The following is a 13,916-nucleotide window of genomic DNA, read 5'->3' as shown; positions in this document are numbered from 1 at the left end:
AGATGACACCAAACTGGGAGGGATAGCCAACACTCCAGAAGAAAGGAGCAGAATTCAAAACAATCTTGACAGACTAGAGAGATGGGCCGAAACTAACAAAATGAAGTTCAACAGGGACAAATGCAAGATACTTCACTTCAGCAGAAAAAAATGGAACGCAAAGATACAGAATGGGGGACACCTGGCTAGACAGCAGTACATGTGAAAAAGATCTTGGAGTCCTCATGGACAACAAGTTAAACATGAGCCAACAATGTGATGCAGCTGCTAAGAAAGCCAACGGGATTCTGGCCTGCATAAATAGGGGTATAGCGTCTAGATCCAGGGAAGTCATGCTACCCCTCTATTCTGCCTTGGTCAGACCACACCTGGAATACTGTGTCCAATTCTGGGCACCACAGTTGAAGGGAGATGTTGACAAGCTGGAAAGCATCCAGAGGAGGGCAACTAAAATGATCCAAGGTCTGGAGAACAAGCCCTATGAGGAGAGGCTTAAAGAGCTGGGCATGTTTAGCCTGCAGAAGAGAAGGCTGAGAGGAGACATGATAGCCATGTACGAATATGTGAGGGGAAGTCATAAGGAGGAGGGAGCAAGCTTGTTTTCTGCTGCCCTGCAGACTAGGACGCTGTGATGACTCATGGGCCTTGTAGTCCTGTTCCTAGTACTATTGTGGCAGACGAAGAGGAAAACATGGGGTTTTCGCTGGTTCAGCAAGAGCCGGAGTCTCTTCACCTGCAGGATGTTGATGTTTGCCCTCAAGAATTCAGCCAAACAGGCCTTGGGCAGAACTCCCCTCCGTTTCCCAGGAGGGAAAATTATTCTAAAGACAGGGGAGTCAGGGAGGCTAATCGGAGAAGCCTGAGAATCGCTGCCAAACAAATGGCTGATTAGGTCTGCTTCCCTTGGGAAATTCTAAGGAGTCATGCATCTGGACAGAGTTGGGTTTCGTTTCTCGTTCTCTAGGGAAAGAGTTCTGTTGGCGGGAAAACAAGACCCAATATAGGTGTTTGGCGCGAGGGATTCTTTGCGGAGTCAATTGATCAGCTTGAGGAGAGAGATCGTGTGTGGACTTCGTAATCCCAGTTCCTTGCTTCCCGGATCAAGCTTCAAGCCTTGCCCTGTCTCACGGTTTTACCACGGACTCTGTTTCATGCTTCATGTTCGCCTTGTCTCCAGTCACGGATCTAGCCAAGAATCAAGTTTATTTCCAGCCTTGTTGTCAAGCTTCATTGGACTCTAAGACTCTGTTATTTCCCCACACTATTGCTTGGCAAAGTGTGTGTTTCGGTCAAGTGGATTAAAACTTTGAACTCTAATATCTTATATTGGACAATACATTTCTGGACTATATTTGACCTCATTTGAAAGGTCTGCTTCTGAACTATATTCTTCACTTGTTTTTATTGATTTTATATATTTCTTTAATAAAGATATTAGATAGAGACTGGCCTCTGTGTAAGGTTATTGGTGCTCTGCAGCCAGGGACCTGACAGACGCGGAACAATGGCTTCAAACTACAGGAAAGGAGATTCCACCTGAACATCAGGAAGAACTTCCTCACTGTGAGGGCTGTTCGGCAGTAGAACTCTCTGCCCTGGACTGTGGTGGAGGCTCCTTCTTTGGAGGCTTTTAAACAAAGGCTGGATGGCTATATGTCGGGGGTGCTTTGAATGCGATTTCCTGCTTCTTGGCAGGGGGTTGGACTGGATGGCCCATCAGGTCTCTTCCAACTCTACTATTCTATGATTCTATGATTCTGTGTGTGTGTGTGTGTGTGTGTGAGAGAGAGAGAGAGAGAGAGAGAAAGAAATTAAGGAGATTTAACTCCCTTTGGAAGGAAATAACTGGATATTTACTGAGACTGTAATATTTATAGAAATATATATTTTATGAGCATGAATGGTGTAGTACTTTTAATACTGGACTACAACTCTGGAGACCAGGGTGTGAATCCCTGTTCAGCTATTGAAACCACTAGGCAACCATGAGCAAATCACATTCTCTCAGTCTGTGGGAGTCAACAAATCTTGCAAGAAAATCCTGTTATAGGTTTGCCATAAGGTTGTCATAAATTGAAAACAACTTGGAGGAAAACAAGTACAATAAATTGTTTCCTCTTGGTGCTTGCACGTTTGTTAGGACTAACTCAATAACTCAATAACTCAAACCAATAATAAAAAGCAATAAAATGGTAAAAAGGAGATTAACAAAGAAAATAAATCAGCAAGATAGGAAATGGCTTCATCAGATTATCAATAGGTATTCAGATTTATTAAAAAAAATCATATTTATTATTAAATGAAAATGATAAAACAAGTGGCCACCTGAACAGCAGTTTGTCAGAATACTATGATAGAGGAACGTAAATCTGTTTTCTGCATTAAAATGTGGCTTTTTTAGTGCAGAAAATGCATTTTCACAGTCCTTAACTGTGGAAAAATGTAACAATAACTTCCCATTTTCTCAGCAGGATGTCTTATTGTTTGAGACACAATTCCTTTCAACAGAATGAGAAAACATATGAGCATTTTACTGTCAGCTACAGTGACACCCTAGCTTTTAAGAGAAACAGTTCAACTATGTAAGTCTCTTAAAAAAGACTATCAATCTTTTATCAGGACTTATAATTCATTTGAAACCAAGGGTGCATCTATTGTTGGGGGAATCAGAGCATTGCTCCTCACATAAGAACTTTTCATCTCAATGAACTTTTCATTCCATTTTCAAATTTGTCGGCAGAATGGGGTAACAACATGACCAGCAAGAACGTGAAGAATGATCTCCCCTCCTTCTTACTCATCACCTTTCTGACATCATCAGAGATGCCTGCAATGGCCAGAAACTTGAACAGAACTTCATGGCTGACTAGAAGTGGCAGTGGCATTGACATGGAAGATGTGAGATGCAACCCCCAGCAGAGAGGATGCACTGGGGAAATCCAAACAACAGCCTTGGATTTAAATCTGAGACTGCCTTTATCAAGCAGCTGAAGACATGGCTCTTTCAGTGTGCATTTGAATAGACATCAACATGATAGACTCTTATCTCTGACACTTTGCTTCTTAGCACTTTATTTCCCTTCCTATTTATCCTATCCCACATTATCCCAGATGACTCTTTGACACTGTCCATGCACTTTATTAAAAGGCCTTGAAATCGTGTAACTTCTTATTTATTTACAGTATTTATATTCTGCCCTTCTCACCCCGAAGTGGACTCAGGGCGGATCACAATGTGCATATATATGGCAAACATTCAGTGCCATTAGACAAACAACACACAGATAGACAGATACAGAGGCTATTTAACTTCCCAGCTTCTGGCTTTGTGAGGGTATGCTCAATTCCTGCCACAAGAGAAGCTGATGCTTTATCATCCACTGTGACGACGATGACAAGTCCTTTTTTTTGATGAAGTACTTCCTCATCCAGTGTTGTAAATCAGTTAAATTAGCCTCTCCACATAAGCAGTCCCTAAATTTTCCTGTTTGACAGTGTGATGTCCCATGGGCCTTGGAGTTCTGATCCCAGTGCCATTGTAGTTGATGATGACGAAAACATGGGTTTTTTGCCGGCTCAGCAAGAGACTGAATGTTTCCAGATGCCTGTTGTTGATGATTCTACCCAAGAGCCCATTAAGGAAGACCTTGAGCAGGCCTTTCCCATTGCCTCCCCTCCTTTTGCTAGGAAACAGTCCTATGCTGCGAGTCGGGGTGAAAAAGAGCAGGTTCGGAGAAGCTTGAGATTAGCAGCTAAACAAGACGTTAATTAGCTATGTTGCCCTGGGAAATTCTAGGGAGGAACGCATCTGGAGGGAGATGTGTTTCGTTTCCTTTTCCCTTGGGAAAGGAAGCTCTGGACACCTGCTTTGCAGGAAAATGGGACTTAGTTAAAAGTGCCCAACATGGAGGGTTCTGTGCGGAGTCAACAGATCAGCTTCAGGAGTGATTTCGTGTTTCCAGCCAAGTGTGGACTTCGCAAAGTCTGCAACTCCAGTTCCCTCGCCTCGCCTTGCCTTGCCTAGCCAAGTATTCAAGAACTATCTTGCCTTGCTTCCTGCCTTGGACCTTGTTTCTAGTATCAAGCCTTGTTCCCAGTTCTTGCTGTGGACTTACTTTGAACTTTGGAAAGATCTTTGGACGTTTCCCCACTCTATTGCTTGTAAATAGAGCGTGTTTTGGTTTGGAATCATAACTTTGGACTCTAATATAAAATATTGGACAATATAGTTTTGGACTATATTTGACCTTCCCTGAAAGGTCTTTTACTGGACTACATTTCCTACTTGTTTTTATTATTCTTATATATTTCCTTAATAAAGACATTAGATAGTTTTTGGCCTCCGTGTGTCGGTTCTTAGTGCTCCGTTGCCTTGGGTGTGACAGACAGATGCAACTGTCTTTTGGGTTCTTAGGTTAACAATGAGCAGGGCTATTTTTTTATTTTAATGGTCGGGTGCTCACTCCACCATGTGATGGCCTCGAACTCATGACCTCTTAGATCCGACCCCCTTTTTTATCCATAATGGTTGATGTTTATATTATTACTTTACAAGGTTGGTTATTATATGTTTTATTGTATGCTGTGTTTTATTGATTATTTTATTTGATTGTTGTATATTTATTTATAGTTTGATATGTATTTTAAACTGTTATACTTTGTCTCTGTTTGGGCTGCACCCCATGTTAGTCGCCCCGAGTCCCTTCGGGGAGATGGTGGCAGGATAGAAAAATAAAGTATTATTATTATTATTATTATTATTATTATTATTATTATTATTTACATTGAGGTAACCTTTCTGATGTAGATGCTTCCTGATATCTTGAAAACCATTCCTATTTAGAACTCTTATATTTGCAGAGTTTATATATATATTTGATAACTTAGCATTGTTATGGAAAACTCCCAAAATAGAGCATAACATACAATAAAACAAACAGGATATTTATAGCTGAGCATTCAGCTCACAGCAAGCAGAGAGTGGAGAGCTGTGGTTGGAAAATAATTTAGAGCTTAGGATGCAAAGATCCAGAGTTCAATCTATAAAATTACAAAAGGTTTATTTACCGAAATAATGACTACATTTCTTAATAATAAAGAACAGGGTCTGAGCTACTCTCTAACTCCATCTCTTCTTGGGTTTAAAAGAGAGGGGAAAATCTCCAAGCACTACATCTCTCCTGACACACACAAGCAGAGAGAGATCTCAGTACTAAACTGTAATAAACTGTAGTGTGAAGCAAAGGCATGCACTTGAAAAATATCAATTCTACATAACTAATCAGAATGAAAGCCTAAAAAGAGAGAAGAGAACAAACAGATACATTCTAACTGTCATTCAGGAGTTGGGGGGAAGGGATTCCCTCAACCTATTCCTAACTAACTAATGAGGAACTAACTGTTCCTCATTGAGGATTGCAGACTTGAGCAGTGTGGGGTTGAATTTCAACAAGCATGTCCCTTTTCTTTGGGTACTCAAACTGTATTTGTACAGCTGATATACTACAACTGATTTGTACAATTGATTTTCTAAGCTACTACAATGCTAGAAATTTGGTACCCAAAGACAGAACTCTTATGTTGGGGGCAACACTTCCACTCCCACAACCATATCCATTAGATTTGTGCATTTGTATAGAATTCTTATCTGTTTCTGTTTGTTTCATTCATAAGGCCCTCATTTTCATTTCTGAGTGCCTTCCGAAAACAGACGCCTTTTCAAATGAGCATTTTCTTTCCGCATTCAAAAAATCAATTTTTTTTTGACCCATTGGCAGCTGTGGGCGGGCTTCCCCAGGATCCCCTTCCCCTCAGTTTTAGAGCTATAGGGATGAAAATCACCACACATGAAGGCCACATCTACTACTTTTAGCCCACCAAGTTTTATAACATTTGAGTCATCCCTGATTTTTAGGGATTTTTTCTTTCTATAAATAAAATCTTAAAACATTCCCTCTTTCCCCCTGCTGGCCCTGCCCTCTAACTTCTCCAGGAGCAGCAGCAAGAGGGAGGCAGGGCAGGGCACATGTCAAAGATGCTCCACACCACAACACAGCCCAGTGCCCAGCCCCACTATTTCACTTCTTTAACTGGCAGCAATGGAGGCGAATTCCGCTCTCCTTCCCATCATTTTTGGCAATTGCATGGTTTGTCCTTATATCTTCATTATGACCTGGATTAAAAGCATCAATGTTACTTAAGATACCACTCTTGCGATGCTTTCCCCTCCATCTGTAAAAAGAGAACTAAGTTTAAAGATAGGGCTTAAGATACCACTATTTCTGTGATGCTTTGCTTTCCCCTCCCATCTGCAGAAGAAAACTGTCTTTAAAGACAGGGCTTAAGATACCACTCCTCCTGTGATGCTTTCCCCTGAGTCTGCAGAAGAGACAAGCAGTGGCGGGCAAAGTTGGCAGTCAGTAAGGCAGATATTATTCTTCTTCTCTGATTGGCCCAACAGGTAGGGCTCAGAGAGAAATAGCAATTATCTGCGACTTCATGAGGAGCACCACGTGGGCTGAAAGGCAGGCAAGGAAACAGTCCCCTCTCATGTTTTCTTTTTTTCTGAGGTTATTTTCGTTCTGTGGGAGGGGTTCACATTTTGTGCTCCCACCCGAATCAAAAGGAATGAACAAACGAATGAAACAGGAGAAATGGGTACTACACACACCTCTAATATCCATACTTGAAACTAAGTTAAATTCATTTGTTTAGTTTAACATATACAGTATACAATTCTCAATTTACTAGTATACCAATTGACATTACATATTCACTAACTCCTACAAATTGAGGGACAATGACTACAAATATTCTTAATATACAAGGAACCAGGTGTTTTTCTTCATATGCTCACATATAACAGCTATGGAATAAATAGGAAGGGGGTTAGTATATATGTACAGGCCTACCCAATGTCTCTTAAAGAGTATTTGAGATTTTTTTTGTTAGACATAGTAGTCTGAAAGATGATTTTAAAGCCCACTTAGTAGAACCCAGAGTTCTTAAATATTTCTATTTGTGTAACAGCATTTAGTTTGCAGACAGCTTTCATATCTTTGCATTAACTGGCACATATTTATGTGCTGATCATGTCTTATATTGCTTTGTGTTCCTTTGCTTCTACTTGTAACAGTGGTCTATTCTTCTTTTTGTTCACAAAATATTGTCCTTTCCCATCAGCCAGGTGAGGAAAGAGAAATATCATTGTTTCTGTCTGATCGTAAGGAAAGCCCTCTTCTACTGTACATTTCTCCACATAAATGAAAGGAGTTATGAAGCCCCTTCTCTTCCATAATTCAACATTTCCTATTGTGTGGCTTCCGTGCTTTAAACTCCCTTCTGCCATATCTACATTGCTGACTAAGTATTAGCACAGGACTGCCTATAGTGATAGTTCTATATTCCCTCCTTCCCCCCCCCCTCCCACATAAACATACAGAGACACAGTCCTACTCCCTATCTTTTGAGGTTGTATAACATTTGAGTGTGCTTGGAAACTTTTTCCCCACATAGTAATGCAGAAAGAATGTGGAAATATAGTACTGAAACAAATATACTATGTGCCTATAAATTAAAGGACTCCCCTTAGGAAAATGAAATTTCATGGTGTAATTACCCTCATTTCTTCACAGAAGACATAACAAAATTTATGGAACTAATTACTCTGATAATAGAGAGGAATTCTTTCCCTCCACCTTTCATTACAATCCTGCCTTAAAGGAAGATATGGAGAAATGTAATTCACTGAGCTCCAAAGTGGTTACAGCATTCTTTATTTCTACTTATTAGAAATGGTTGAGGTTTAATACTTCTTGCCATTACTAAATACACATGTTTTGTGTGGGGAAAAAGTTCATTGATGAGATTTTATTTCCATAAAATATGTTTAAAAGGTTTTTAAAAATAAAAAACACCCTCTAATTTTAAAGATTATTGATTAATCCACAATATTCAGCCTACACATTGTAGCCCCCTGCACATTCTGCATAGCTAGACTATTTAAAATGCATTGAAATTAATGGGTGCTTAGCAGACTAAAAGTATGCCTGAATCTAAACTAATTGTGTTCATTTGTGCATTTTGTATTAAATTTATTACAAGAGAACTGGAGCTTTTATATAGATCTTTTTCATAGGCACAGGAGGAATTAAGTGGAACAGGGTTGGCTAAATATTGTTCTTGGCTGTCTAAACAACTAATGCAATAAATATTAAATTCAATGCGAAAGCAGAAATGATACACAAAAATACTTGTAAGACAGAATGAAGAAACCACTTCAGGCAGTACCTATTCAGTTGTAGTCTATTCCAACCATTCTTCCTCACTATCTTTTCACTTGTGTCATCTTTTAAAAAATTAATTGTTTTATTGTGTATAATGTTGCATTGTGCAGGATTAGTCCCTGGCCCTCCCTTTTGACCCCAGTCATCACTTTATCTGCTTCCTGGTCCCTAGCCCTCCAGTTGCACAAGTCCTGAATTGCACTTTATAGTTGGCCATTCCAACATTGAAATCTGGGTTACCATAACTGGCCCGTAAAGAGAGTTTTGTTACTAATTTAATTTTTCATTCTTTGGATCATATGTTGCGTATTTATTATTACCATTTGTATTGTTTTAAATTGTTGTATGGTTCTGTTTATTATGTGTGTTGTATTGTATTGCATTGTTTTTATCATGTTGGAAACTGCCCTGAGTCCCTTGAGGAGATAGGTTGGTATATAAATAAAGTTTTTATTATTATTATTATTATTATTATTATTATTATTATTATTATTATTATTATTACTTTTATAAGAAATACAACAGACAATCAGAAAATAAAAGAGAAAAAGAAAGGAAAAAGAAAGAAAAAAGAAAAATGTACAATAGAATAAACAGATTTACAAAACAATACACAGGAAACACTTGTTAAACATGTGAAGAATTTATATTAGCTGTATAGTTATTGTATCTTAACATATCCCTGTGAACCCAATGCCCATGACCTTTGTTACCCATGAATGTGGCTTAGCTACTACACATATGTCTTATTTCACTAAATCCCCTTTGTGGCAGTCATCAAATCTACCTTTGTTTTCTTTTCCAGATACCCAAGTGCCAGCCTCCATTTGTTTGCAAATTCTTCATTATTTCTTACTCTGCTACTATTTGTCAGCTTGGCCATTTGGATATAATCTAATAATTTATCTCTCCAGTCTTTGATAATTAACCCTTTTCCCCTTCCATGTTTTATTAGTCTTTCCACAACAAAGCAATATTGACAAATTTCTTCATATTCTGCACTAATACACCTTCTAAATAAACGTATTAATCACATTTCTGGGTTTTTCTTGATTTTTTTTTGGTAATCATTTTGTTTGTTTCTTTTAAAAATATATTTTTATTAAGGTTTTTACAAGTTTTAATTAAAGAAGATAGGAGAATGGGAAAGGATTGTTCTCAGGAAAAAGGTTATATTAAAGAACACTAACCTTTTTTTTTTGTCCTTGTAACTGTCTCCCCATTCTATCTTAAAGGTCTAACTACCAAATATTTACATCCAAAAGAGACATATCTTTAAATGGCAATACCAGTGTTCCTACTCTGTTTCGTCCTCTTTAACTTCTTCCTGGCACTATTATCTGTAAGTAAATTGCTTTAATTTATTCCTCCCTGTTGAATGCCATTTGTCAAAGTTAACAATAAGAAAAGCAAATTTATTCATTTGTGACAGTGATTCACTTCTTTTGCTTCTTTGATCATCACACCTTGACAATCCAGGAAAGCCAGAAGTAAAGGAAGCTTTACAAGAATCCCAGCTGTGGAATAATGGCCACAGAATAGCCTGATGCCTACAGTTTTGGATGCAAAGTTAATTAATTTAATGGGACATGCTTTGAAGGACACTAATGAAAGCAGATTCTCTCTGTTATCAAAATCCTCCTCCAAAGAACAAATTCTGTATATTATGGTAATATTATTCCTCCCTCTACACAACCATAGTCTCAGAGAAAGCTAGGAAAGAATATTAATTCTGTAATACAGTTCTTATTCTAAATAATGTGTCCATTCATTGTGGACCTCTGAGAGAACTTTTCTTGTTGGGCAGCATATAACTGTAAGGAAAAATATGTATATATCTATGTGTTCTATGGGGAAAATAAAGTATCTCCCATTCTTTAATGTAAATAGGTTCAGGCAAATCCAGGATGCACACATAGTGTTTTAAATGTCATGGAATAGTACCCTCAAGCCAAAGCTCTCAATGTCTAGGGCATTTTAAAAGATGAAAGTTAAGACATTATCTCAACCCCCTTTCTAGACACTTTGAAAATAGTTGAAAAACAAAGTTAATCAGAGTCCACCACATGGTGCAGGGAGATTTCCCCCTTACATCCTTCATTAGTGAAGTGTCTAAAAAGTGTTAAGAAAGGGGTAGAAGATGGGCAGAAATCATCTCCTGAGCTCAGGAATCTCTATAAAACTGGAGAAAATTGTGGAATTCAAAAGGGATGAGATCTATCAGATTCACCTGCATTGATTCAATTTGATGACATGGGGGAATGGACGTTCCTATGGGCTGTGTCCTATGAAGTAGCGAGACCCTGGTAGTCTCCAAAAACCTAGTTGCCTGATTCTTGCCTTGCACTTGTTTTTTTAATTATGAATTCATTAGAAATTTTGTTTTTTCAGGACATCCCTACTTTGCTTTTGCTTGATTTCAAAATTGTGCTTTTCCTGCCCTTTCTTTTGTGATTTTGAAGTTCATAAATGGTTTTTTTCATTTAAAAAGGGAGTGATGGGAACTGCACTCGATCATGTGATAAATCTGAAAATGGATAATTTTGGAATACAGGGCTAGAAACGATGACATGTGATGAAAAATGAGAAAAGGTATGATTTGCTTTCTAATGCAACAGATCATAATGTGATGACGATGTGACGCTTCCCCCCCCCATGTGATCAATTCCTTAGACTGTTTGTATCTAGTAATGCAATATGACTGAATAATCTCTAATCCCAACATGTTGATGTAAGTGAGCTATGAACTCTGTGAAAGATCACAGAGAAGTTAGAATATAGGCCACTCTAAATGTTGCTTCTTTTTATTAAAAATGCAGTAGAAGTAAAATAAACCATCTGTTACTTTTTACATTGTTTTCTGTTTTATTTATTTATTATTTATTTATTTACAGTATTTATATTCCGCCCTTCTCACCCCGAAGGGGACTCAGGGCGGATCACATTATAACACACATAGGGCAAACATTCAATGCCCATAAACACATCAAACAGAGACTGAGAGACACACACGCAGAGGCAAGTTAACTTTCTTCTGAGGGGATGTTCGATTCTGGCCACAGGGGGGAGCAGCTGCTTCATCATTCACACTGACGGCACTTCCTCATACCAGGTCGTAAATTAGTTAATCTTGCCTCCCCACTTTTATTAGTGGTACCTTATCTCCTACTTGATAGATGCAACTATCTTTCGGGTTGCTAGGTCAGCAACGAGCAGGGGCTATTTTTTATTTTTAATTGACGGGTGCTCACCCCGCCACGGGCTGGCCTCGAACTCATGACCTCATGGTCAGAGTGATTTAAGGCAGCTGCTCAACAGCTGCGCCACAGCCCGGCCCCTTTACTGTTTTAGCAGCTTTACTGTATTTATCTTTCAGTTTTATATCAACCGTTCCTTCTTTTGTTTTTATCCTCAATGTTTCTACTAGATATTGAATTTTTTAAGTGAATGTGTGCCTTATATGCCACATTGACTTTGGCACAATGAGCTTAACTTAACCATCCTTTGATATTTGAAGCTGTAGCACTATGTTCAGTCACAAGCCTGGGAACAAGAGTAGCTGTATAAGAGAAATGGTATTCACACAACAAATGTATGAACTAGAAATGACTGATGAGCCATGCACCTAGAGTTTCAATTTGAACAGGAGAGACATCTTGTACTTTCGGGATCCAGTCTCCAGGCAACTAGAGATTGGAAAAAAGCATTCATTTCCTTCCTGTTCTACAACAGTAGACTCCAAATAAAATGAGACGGGTGATAACAGAAAATGCTTTTGGCATTACATTGAAATGCTTTCCAAAATAGAAAGAATGACTGTTGTTTCATCATCACTGAATTAGTTCACAAATAATTCCTCCCTTCTTTTTTTTAAAAAGGGAAATGATTGTATTAATAGAACTAAGGATAGCATGTTAATGAATATCTCTGAATCACTACTTGTTTTTCAGAAGCTTCTGAATGTTCTTATTATTGCCATAAAGGTAAAATTTCAATTTTGGTGACATTTTGCAATTGAATATGGAGACAAGGGGTTTGTAAATGAGGAAGAGGGTTTTGTAAGCAGGAGGTTGTAGTCTTACATCTGAAGAGAATCATTTGCCGCGCCACCCCCGCAAATGAAGAGGTCACACACATGATTGGATTAACTAAGAGCAACTTTTATTATTGTTACCTAATTAATTCACTGGATCTCTTTGATCCCAATCACTGAACAGACTGTGAGCACATCAAATACATCTTGCCGTGAACTTGGCAGAACTTAGCAGTGAACCTGGCAATGAATGTGGTGAGGATAATCTTTCCAAATCATCAATTTCTGTTACCCAATCCGTGCCTGCCTCCCCCTTTATTTACATCATGTGGCCAATTTATATTTCCTGGCCTATCCAAATGGGCACCTAGTCTGTGCTCCAAATTCAACATTTTTTATGTTTGCGAGAATACCTATTTATTGCCTCCTCTCCTCCCAATCTGCCCTGCTGGAACAGTACAGGGTAGGTGAATCCTTCCCCCCCCCCCAGGATGGAGGGGAAAAAATTCCTACCACCCCCCCCCCCAGAGGTGACCACCTCAGCTGTACTGTTCATGGGCGGGGGGGGGGGGGGTCAGAATGCTGCTCGAAACAGAACTGAGGAGGGCAGAGTGCTTCACCTGGCTCCACTCTTCCCCGCCCCGCCCCCCGAAAGTAGTCCCTAGGGACTACTTTCAAAGATGCCTCTTCTGTGGTGGAGGCAGCAAATTCCTCCCTCACCCCAGCTGTGCTGGGGCGAGAAAGGCCCTTATTGGAAGATCTATGAGAACATAAAAAGAAAAAAATGTTCCTTTAAGTCTTTCTTCAAATGTCTTCAGTTGTAGTTCTAATCACTTCAGAATATAGGCTGCATTGAAGACACATTTATGAATGACTATTTTGTTAGAGTTTAGCAAAATGTGTGTGGCAGGGTAGATAAGAATGTCAGTACATGGAAAATATAGATAGAAAACTTTGAACTCAATTTTTTCAGGGGGGTTTTCTGGGAAAATTATGAGGTTTTTTTCTTCTTGCTCTTCTCCAAAGAACACTATATTATAGATTTTTTTTCTGAATATTCACCAGCCACCATTGACTGTCTTTCCACTTCAAGGACCCAGAACAGTGATGAAAAGAGGTGTAGCATTGTCTCCTACATGTTGTTAAACTGCAATCTGCAGATTTCCTAGCCATTAGAGGCAATGGTGAATAATGTTAATGTCTACTCCTCTTAACTCAGAATGCTTTTACGCTGTAGAATTAATGCAGTCTGACATCACTTTAACTGCCAAGCCTCTATGCTATGAAATTATGGGAATTGTAGTGTTTAGCCTTCTCTGTGAACAAGTTCTGGTGCCTTACAAAACTACAACTCCCATTAAACAAAACTGTCTCCACTGTCATCTTGTGTTTTATGGACTCGGCATCCTGGAGACATAGGATGGCAGTCCCCTCCCCCCATTCCATGTAGTGATGGTCTCTAGTCACAATTCTGTAATTCTGGCCAACATTACTGCATGCAGTGGTGGACAGGGAGGGTCCATGGCTAGAGACTACCACATCATGGAGGGAGGGAAGGATGGGGACTGCTGTCCCATGTGCCTGGGAAACACAAGGAC

The sequence above is a fragment of the Anolis carolinensis genome, chromosome 3 (genome assembly GCF_035594765.1).
Source record: "Anolis carolinensis isolate JA03-04 chromosome 3, rAnoCar3.1.pri, whole genome shotgun sequence".
Classification (NCBI taxonomy): domain Eukaryota; kingdom Metazoa; phylum Chordata; class Lepidosauria; order Squamata; family Dactyloidae; genus Anolis; species Anolis carolinensis.
This window is presented reverse-complemented; position numbering follows the sequence as displayed.